This window comes from Bidens hawaiensis, unplaced genomic scaffold, assembly GCF_021521415.1.
Source record: "Bidens hawaiensis isolate Kalapana, Puna unplaced genomic scaffold, B.hawaiensis_p1.1 tig00025754_1, whole genome shotgun sequence".
Classification (NCBI taxonomy): domain Eukaryota; kingdom Viridiplantae; phylum Streptophyta; class Magnoliopsida; order Asterales; family Asteraceae; genus Bidens; species Bidens hawaiensis.
Window position 1 is genome coordinate 97,152 of NW_027494118.1, and position 10,662 is coordinate 107,813.

General features: G+C 33.8%; 1 long non-coding RNA gene across 1 annotated transcript; it reads left to right on the top strand.

Moving 5' to 3' along the window:
• Positions 1-3,737: 3,737 nt before the first annotated feature.
• On the top strand, positions 3,738-5,008 carry LOC143572136 (uncharacterized). The gene is made up of 3 exons (XR_013142218.1): positions 3,738-3,969; positions 4,152-4,202; positions 4,285-5,008. It is a non-coding gene; the product is annotated as an uncharacterized LOC143572136 (long non-coding RNA).
• Positions 5,009-10,662: the final 5,654 nt, after the last annotated feature.

Here is a 10,662-nt window from a genome sequence, read left to right on the forward strand (position 1 = left end):
AGTATTATTTTAGTTTGAAAAAAAAAAGGTTTGTATTAGATTTGCAATGTTTATGTATGCATAGTTCAAGGTATTATTTGATAAAAACAAAAAAAGTTAGTGATGTTTATAGTTGTTTATTTCATTGTTTTCTTAGTTTGTTTGTAATAAGTCGGATCGAGTCGCTTGAGCTACTTTAAATATTCCCTTCCATACCCTTACACTTGGCCCCATTACAACCCGTTTTAAGACCATCTTGATTTGTATTCATGTCAAATGCATTTACATAGGTGGAGATTTGATGATTGTACAAGCATATGCGAGGAGAATTGATTAAATATGAAATGTATGGATGATCACCAAGGAAAAGTTAATGTGTAAATGTGTGTTATGTATAGGTAAAAACCGAAAGCATGTTAGGTTTGGTTAGAAATCTTCGGTTTAAATGGAACATCAAGTGAACTAGTGCACCTGATAAAAATAAGGGAGTAGGGTATGACTTGGGACTTTAACTAAACCAGTTTTGTGGTAAGATTGGTGGATACAATTTGAATGGAATAGAAAGTTTGTGTCGAGATGTTGCTTGAGGGCAAGCAACGTTTAAGTGTGGGAATGTGACGGGTGGTCCATGGGACAACCCTTAAGTGAGTTAATACCGTAATAATCATGTTTTGAATTGGTTTATTTGGTGGAATTAGATGACTACGGTGTGTTCGGTAAATTGTAGGTACAAAGGAGGTTCCGGAGCTATTATGGTGTATAACGAAGAAATCAAAGGAACCGACGAGTCAAGAAGATCAAACAAGTGAAGAAAATGAAGTTTCGTGTCTGAAGTCCACCGGCTCACGATCTACACCGTGAGCCACGGTCCAAATGAGCAAAAAGAACAGAGGCCACCGTACCGTGGCCTCTAAGGTGATCGTGAGGACCACCGTGACCCACGGTTCCACCGTGGGCCACGGTCCAGAATTTTTCAGGAACCACCGTGACCCACGGTGTGAACCGTGGGCCACGGTCCGGAGTTGTAACTGCCGATTTTTTATGAGTTTTAGGCTGTCTTTTCATTATCTTTTCATCCAAAACATCTTTGAGACGAATTTTGGAGAGCAAGGACAAGACTTTGGTGATTTTAATCATTTGTTTGGGTTTATGATTCGTTCGATTAACCTAATTGATGTGATGATTAATCAAACGATGTGTGGCTAGTACTCTTATTGTTCTCTCCCGAATTGTAAGGTTTTCTAATTGGATATTTGTTAATCGTTTATGTTATTGGTGAGATAGTATTGTGATCATATGATTATTGTGCTATGGTGATTGTGTGTTTGTTTTGTAATTGTTAGTATGGTATAATTCGTGTTCTTGACTATCCGTTCTTGGTGCCATAGGCAATCGAGATTTAGTAGAAGAGAATTAGGGTTAGCAATACTAAACTGATTATTGAGTGACAACCTTGCGTTTTTGTAATCCAAGTACTTAGTCCTCGCTTATCACATCCAAACGCATTTTCATGAATTATAATTGTGTAGTTCACCTCACAAGTAAACATTAACTTTATTAACATTGGAAACCTGAAATCGGGAGAGAACATTCTTTCTTATATTGTTTAAAACTCGTTTATTGTATTAGTTAATTATGTTAATCAAAATCAAACAACCAAATCATTGAATTTACATTTTGCACTTAGATTAATTTTATAGCTACTCAGTAACGCATTTTTCACAAACTCCCTGTGTTCGATACCCACTTACCGCTATCTATTTAGTTGTATTTGGTTTATTTTTGAGTGAGTCTTCGATATCACGTCAGCTTTGGTCGTATTTTACGGTGGGACTCGATTCCTATACACTAGATACTACTGTTTACTGTGGAATTGAATTTACGACCAGACCGATAGTCAACCATGACTTTGTATACTCAAGTCATACTTTCATATTTCATTTGATTTAGTTAGTTTTATGAATGTATATCCCATATTTTCATATTAAAGTATTCAATCACACATGTGACATGTGGACAAAATGCCATATTTAACTAAATGAACCATTGGATGGACGATTTGTATAATTATAGGTTAAACCGTAGTTTACAAACACCAATCACTCACCCAAATTTGGTGGGACAAATCCCTTTTTATGTAAAAGGGTTAAGCTAAACCATAGGGAGCTTGTTCTTTCTTTGGGATCTCCGTTGTACTAGCACTAATGGTATAATATCCACACGTCATTACATGATACGACCCATAGTAAATATCAGTGGTGTCTGTCATTATCGACCTCAAATTCATACAGTCGTAGCGGGAAACACATTAAACTACCTTGATATTGATTAGTCACAAAGTGAACGATCACACCAAACCTCTTGGCAATCAAGACTCCCGTATATGACATAAACATCTAATGTTGTGGCTTTGAGCAACCCAGGTGCAAGAAACTCAAGGAGCAATATACCTCATTAAATGTGTGACTGAAAACATGCACACGGTGATGTTAAAACTAGCGTAACTCGTCTAGAAGTTGATCATCCCTAATGAATAGCCGCTGGTCTTCACCATACCCGTGGCAACTAATTATTGCCCGAAATCCACAGTTTTATTCGATCACATTAAACTTCTTGTATATGTGTAACTTATGAATGAAAGATGTATGTAATTTAAAATATTAACGAGTCAGAATTGCTTGTCTGAGAGTTCAACACTATATGTTATATAGTTTTCGTCAAATGTCGACCTCACTAACTATTATTAGATTAAAAGTGTGATAACGATTTCAAGAGTGAGATGTTGAGTGAAGTTATGAAAGCTTTTAGAAACATTTTTGGCAGAATCTTGTGTATCATATATTTGATGGAATCTTGTATTACAACATATAATAAGAAATACCTCTTCTGGAATACATTTCAAAGCATCAATACTAGCAATATTAAGTCATGTGAGCAGTGGGCCAGCGGCCGACCTACGTAGAACCCTGGGTGGTTGGGTGCACCCGCACCCTAATAATTTTTGAAAATTAAGTAGAAACAATATAAAAAAAATTCTAGTGAAAAATTATAGTGAACTACTGAAAGTTAAAATATGATCTCATATTAACAAAATTAATGTTGCTTTAGTGGTAAAAAAAAAAAAATTAAACCTATTTCATTCATTTCTGTTACCTATTATTAATACTTATGGATTTAATGATTTATAATTAGAAAAAAAAAACCTTTTACTCATTTAGCAGCTACATTGACGTACTTCTACCTTTTGAATTACATCGGCCTTCACTAAAACCAAACCATCGGCCAGTTCCATACTTCCACTTCTATTCATCCGTCTCCAAAACTTGCAGGGAACAAGTTTAGAAATTCGTATTTTTTTCTTTTCATTTCTAATCACATTGTAATTTGATTGTGTGTTTTCTTGTTATCCTTATATTCTATGATATCGTATTGTAACATGTACTACATTGAGGACCTGACCCGACCCGACGGGCCCTGAAATTTCAAGGATCAGTTGTGAGAAATTTGATAAAAAAAATGTGAACTAAAATTCTATGGTCCGCCATTGAGTAACGTGGTTAGCATGATAACAGGGCTTGTATGACATTATACAAGTCATATTGATCGGACGACATGTCTAGTGTAACGGGTGATGAGGTGACGTCTTTGTTAGAGGCTTTAGGGCATTTATCTATATTACAATATAATATAATATAATAGAGATAGGCAACCAATCCTATCCCTGAATTCTGCCCGTATATTTATGATGGCTACACACCGGCGACTTCAATCCTTGGTTTTCCGGCTGCTTCAATTCACTCCGACGACTTCATTAATTGCTACTAACAATCTTCAACCGTTACATCCCTTCCTTAATTGAACGAGTTGAAACTGATGAATCTGTCTCACTACCCCTGAAATCGTGTTCACATTCAGATCATAACCCTAGCCTCTTCTAATTATACATGCGACAGGAGGATGGCAGATCTGTTATGGCGGAGGAACATTGAGGTATTTCGGTAGCTTCATCTTTTGTGGTGTTTATTGGTTCTTTATACCCTAATTGTAATTGCAAATACATCATAGGAGATTTCTTAACCAACCATGGTTAACAACAGGTGACCACGATGGTTCTGCAACTGCAAATTTTGTTCCAGTTTCTCATAATTTTGTTTCAATTTCTTGTTTTGCAGATTAAATAGTGGAAGAATAGGAAGAAGATGTTAAATTATTCACATAATATGGTTCAGCATTTCAGCTTAAATCCAGTTTGATACATATCATGTTTTAATATTTGTATATTATATATTTTTAATAATGTTTCAGGTAGATAATATTGGCAGTCACATACTGTCAAAGCTGCTATACGTGACTGGAAATCGAGGGACGAGCTAGGAGTATTTTGTGGCATGTACTTGTTAGGCTTTGGTAATGTATATTTTATCCAGAAGCTGTGTATGTTTATTGCTTTGAGAAATTCTAAAACGTTTACATTGCTAATGAAATCTGGTGATCTACTTGAGATTCATTTTTCTTGGCAGTAGTATTCAACAACTGGATAAAGGGGAATTATGGGATGATAATTTTCAGATTTTGAGCACAACAGGTACATGTTTACTGATCTTGTATTAGTTCTTGTTGTTGTTCACATTTTATTCTAGAACATGTTAGTTATCAGTGGAAGTGGTATAATTGTGTGGTGGGTTAAAACGGTTTGTGTCTAAACATATCTTTTTTTTTTTTATTTTCATTACATATCGGAATTGTCCGGGTCGGTAGTCGTGTAAACGTTTCAAGCCGCTCTTGAGCTACTTGAGATTGGCTTGCTTTTCGATTTGAGCTTAACGAGACCGAGCCTAAAAATAAGCTCCTTTAATAAATGAGCCCGGGATTCACTTATCAAGCTCAAGTTGTATATATCTATTTACACATTAATAATTATTATATATAAATTATGGTACGAATACTTAAATGATAATGAGCCGATTGCGATCTTTTGTAAGTCAAACGAACTTGGGCTCATATTGGCTCGTTTACACCTCTACGGGTCAGGTTGAACTACAAACACTTTTTCTCAGTATTTTGAGAAAGAAAGCATTAGTTTTGCTTACAAAAACAACATTATTATTGTAAGTATTCTATTTATGAATAGAACACTTTAAGAAGTAGGATGCACTAATTTCCAATATGATTTGATAATTTTTTTTATGTTTAATTGCAAATCATTATGTATCAATGTAGTTGCAGTTTTCTTTAGTTTTTTGCCATTTCTTTATGTTGTTTCTCTTTTTTTTTCCTTGTAGTTTCTGATGCTTTTTTTTTTGTTATTGTATTGCACTTTTTTTGTATTCGGTTTTTTTAATGGGATTCATTTTCTTAATGTGTATTGGTTTGTGTTTTGTAGACTGTTAATTAGCAATCAATTTCAGGCTTTAGAAACAAAACCACTTATTTTGTTTGTATTCAAAACTTTGATGAAGAATGGTGGTTGAACTAGGAGTGCAAACGAGTCGAGCCCGGATAGGCTTGAGCTCAGCTCATGACTTATAAAAGCTCGAGCTTGACTTGTTTCGAGCTGTTTTTCTAAAGCTCGAGCTTGGCTCGGGAGACGCTTTTACAAGCTCGGGTTCGTGTAATACCTTAAACAAGCTAAAGCTCGGTTCAGGTTCGGTTTTGTGGTGCAAATATAACACAGAACTACAGAAGTACATAAGTGGTAACACATAATAATACACAAGTTTGAGGTCGGGCTCAATTCCTTAATGAATTTTATTTGAACCTTGGGTTTCGTTTGAGCTCTAAAAAGCTTGGATCGTTTCAAGCTTTTCATCAATCCGATCTCAAGTGGTTCGCGAGTTGCTTGGCTCGTTTTCACCCTAGGTCGAACCATGTACATGAGATAATATAGATTTGTGTGTTATTATTTATTTTTAAATAGCCATGTTTTATAATTGGTTTTTTTTATTTGTGTGTAATTCGTTATTATAATTGAGATTTGTAAGACTCATAGCAATAAATATACCACATCGATGCTATGAACAAAAAAAGCAAACATATTATACCATATTATACAAGAAGATTGATAAATATACCACATAGATCTTTCTCTTTGTACGTTGATGATTACTTTGCTACAACTTCTTTTTATGAACCCTGACTGCGCTGGCTTCTTTCTCAGAATGTCTGTAAATCGTGTATACAGGTTGTGCGTATATGTAGTTTGATGTTTTTATTTTCAGAATGCTATGATACAATATAGCGTACGTAACTACGTATGTGTATGTCACTCAGGTCCTTAGGAGTTAGGTGGTCTTGGTGTATTGTATTGTAAATGCTTTCATAATTGTATTATTGCAGTGTCTTAGTAGTTATGTTAGCTTGTTAATTAATTCTCTTTAGTTGCAGGCTTGGCATCTTAATTATTTTATTATTAACAATAAATTTCTAAGCATTACTGGAGTCAAAACTTTATGAAACTTTTTCAATAATTGAACTTGAATATTGTGGTTCTGTTAGCATCTTAATTATTTTATTATTAGTATATAATTCTTTGGATTTTGAACTATATGGAATCTGGAGAATTTTTAGTTTGACCAAATAATTCAAAATGCAGGTCTTGGTCATTTCCGATTATGAGAAAAAAATTATCACGTTAAGGCTAATACATATTATAAACAGTGTTTATGTTTTATGTGGCATGTCCCCAGAATCTGAATCTACTGAATATCTAGTAACACATTGTCAGGTAAGTAAATGGGTATGGGCCATTATTCAGAACTGGTTGAAATTTTCGGCCTCGACATGCTTTGATTCGGTGAAAGAATTACAATATCAAAGCGGGTGAAGGTGAGGTAACTCGTGCAGTTTCGATGGTCACTTGTTGGTTGCTTTGGCGAGCACGAAACGAAAAGATATTCAAGAACAAGCTGATCTCAGTTAACAAATTGATGGAAGATATTAAAACTACTTCGTATCTTTGGGTGGGTGAAGAATCAGAGACGAAGATTAAATATTGATTGGGAGGATTGGTGTAAGGTTTACTTTTATTAATTTCCCATTGTAATCACTTTGGTTGTTTTGTTTTGTTTCTTTTCATTGTAGTTTTCGGGCTTTCGTGGCTTGCGTTCGGTCCCGGTTTTCTTTTATATTACTGGCCTTAAAAAACATATTATACACGTCGAAAGGGTATTTTGGGAACATTAAAATTTTTGTTTCCAAAACGGGTCAATTTTGGTGACACTGTTTTTATTTATTTGTTTTTTTACTTTTTTTATGGAATGTGTATTTCAGGTGCACACCAATATGCAATCAAAAGTCTAAAACTACTTAAGTAGTTAATATTAATCTTTTCCAAATTTATTCTCAAGGGAAAATGAGCAAACATTATCTGGTCCTTAGTTCATGCAAAAATGAAGGTTATTTTTTGACTGTCATAATATGAAGGTGATTTAGTGGCAAAATAAAGATTGGAGCTTAAATGAGCATCAAGATCATTTTAGAGGCCTTAAGACCATGTGTAGTGGTGGCTTTGCCACCTGCGTTTTGAGCCATAACGCGGGGGGTACACCGCCCCCCCTGCGTTATGTTGATTTCAATTTTTCAAGCGTTTTATATACAACGCTGATAATGGCACCAAAAAACAAGTGTATAACTCTGGAAACACCGCCCCCCTCCAAGTTATGGAGGCTTTATGACTACACTTGTTTTTTGTACAAAATCATAACTCTGACTGGGCGCCACGTAGCGCATAACCCCTGGATGTGGAGCTTTACGACTACACATGGTCTAAGAGGCCAATGCGCGATTGAGAGCAGTCTGAGAAACCTCTACTTAGGGTGAGTATACCTATGAAAATCTTATATTCGATACTTTATCTAAACAAAATAAAAATAAAATCATAAATGCTTGATTTATTTATCACATCCAATACCAAAACAAATCATTAACGCATAAGGTTTGTGAAAATGTTGGCGATGGTCCTAAACACTTCTCACTCTCTGTCTCATTTGCCTTGTTTTTACTCAACCTACACTATCTCTTGCATTGACCTATAGCGAACTCTGGTGTATACAATCATGAACCACACCGGTGCCATTGAATTCATGTAGCATCTCCACCCTAAACCAAGCTAATACAGACTGAATTCGCGTTGTGTCCCCGCCGCAACGTGCGGGCACACCTACTAGTTGGTAATCTATTTTCTAATAGTTAGCGACTTAGCGATGACGTAGTAGTAACAACCATTTTTTTATTAAGTGTCTATAATCTAATCAATTATTTTTTTCAAAGAATATTTTTATTCTATCATTTCATGAATAATTTAACGTGTTCTCTTCTATTATAAACACTGCCATCACCTCATCCACTCCACCGGAAACTTCAATCCGTCATTTCCGGCATCGATCATCTTAAGCTCCTTCACAACATCATACACCCGCTCATACAGCACCCGTGATGCGTCAATACAACTACGGAGGCTTCCATCACGGCGTCTCGCACCACACAATTGTTTAATTGCTTCGGTTATCGGTCAGTTGCTTGTCTAATTGTCTAAATAATCGATCTATAAAATATGCAAAAATGCGAATGTGGCATTAGTGACCTTTTTTGCCTAAGTTATCAATAGTACGTATTTAATAATACTTTTTCCGTGTTTATAAACACCAAAAAAAACCGTTACATTGGATAGCTGACAAAAACTTTACGACTCATATGGCTCAACGTACTAAAGTCTATAAAATATGAGATTTTTTTATTTGAAAAACTCTTTATATCAAACATATAAAATTACCTCTCGCATTGCAAAGATAATTCAATCGGTATCGATATGATAACAAAACTCAGTGTATCAACTGAAAGAAAAAACCTAGAAAATAAAGCGTGATATGCTCAAAAGAATTTTAACATGTGTTTTACATCAATAAAAGAAATAAACAAATACCAATAAACAAAACAATTAGATAAGTACAAAATATTGGAAATTAGATATGAACTTAACGTATGAAAAATTTTAAAGAAAACAATTAATGGGGATTGACTTGTTATATTGTAAAAGTTTTGGTGCCAAAACTTTAACGCTGTGTTCCTGAGTATGACTTAAAGAAAGAAAGGAAAGGAAATGGATGACAAATCTTTAATACAAAATGCACAAAACTATAATAATCTATGATGAGAAGAGTCATATGATGCAAAATGCACAAAACTTTAATGGCAAAGTTTGGAATAACAAATCTATAGTGGCAAATTTCAAAAGAAAACAATATTCAATTTTGATAATATTAAAATTTCTATACATATCTAGATTGTATGTATGTGTGAAAAAAAAATTCTATATAATCTTATTTTACAAGTGAATATATTGTAACCAAGTGTGAGACTATAGTAAAATTCGGTAGGGTGATTTTTCATGTTTACAAACTCTAATTTGCCAAAGCTAAGTTGTGAAATGATAAATTATGCTTATTTTTTTTTATGATATTGATCCAAATATAAACTGAATAAATCAATAGGTAACTTATAGTGTTTTAACAAATTTTTGAATTTAATACATTTTTTTAATTTTACCTTTTATTATTGATTGATTTTAGTTTTTTTCATACAAAATATACAAAGTTAGAAATTATGTAATTTTTTCCGAAAACGCACTTATGTTTAATAAGTACATGTTAAATGGATCCAAAAGAATTTTTTTTGTAATCTCCTTATCTAATAAAACAGTGGGATTTCTATTGTTTTTCACCAAATTACTCAAAATTGCCACATGGCAGTTTTTCCTAATTATGTATTTTTCTCTTTTTTTTACTATTCAAAATTCAAACTCCCAGACTTTTTTCCGTCAAAACCAAACATTCATCTACGATTTCATAGGATATGCGTTCGAGAAGGTTTGTTCATTTTGTTTGAGTACTAGCACACATCTTTACCTAATTTATGTTGAATATGTTTTCAGGGTTTCGTTTTAGTATGATGATATTGAGTGGCCTTCTGTTCTTCATAAAAAAGATGAAAATCTAAATTTTTATTGAATATCTCTATGTTTCAACTATTATATGTTCTTATGTGCTTCCAGGAGTTATTCATTGCTCATCATATATTAACAATGATCATTGTTGATTTGTTAACACTGATTTAAAGTTCGCTCAACCCAGGTTCGTTTTTTTTCGATTATGTAACCGACAGTTATTGTCTTCGATTCCGTCATTGGCTGTCATTTGTCTGATCGATTGAGAATTATTAGGGATTAATTTTTGACTTATTCTTTATCATCAATATATTAGGTTAAGAGTTTTAAGTAATTAGTGGTGAAATTAATCCAGATGTGTTACATCAGCTAGGCAGAAAAATTATTTTTAGACATGTGTTCGTGCTTCTTTTGTCGATTTTAATTATGTTGATGATTTAACATGGATCTTGCCAATTAGGTTTAACGTTTGAAATGGCATCCAACAAGTACCACATATATATAACAAACGTGCTTGAAGGAATTAGTCTCATAGGAAAAAAATTCAAGAAAAGGATATGCAATTTTTCTATTTTGCTTTATAGATTATCACAAGTCTTGGTACTTTGATTATTACGAGGGGACTTTATAGATCTTTTTCAGTTTCATTTCGGTTTTTGGTTTTGGTTCGATTTTATTCTCTTTGGTGTCGGTTTGGTTTTAGTATTTTTAGGTTTTGGTTCCATATCGTTCCGTTTCTATTT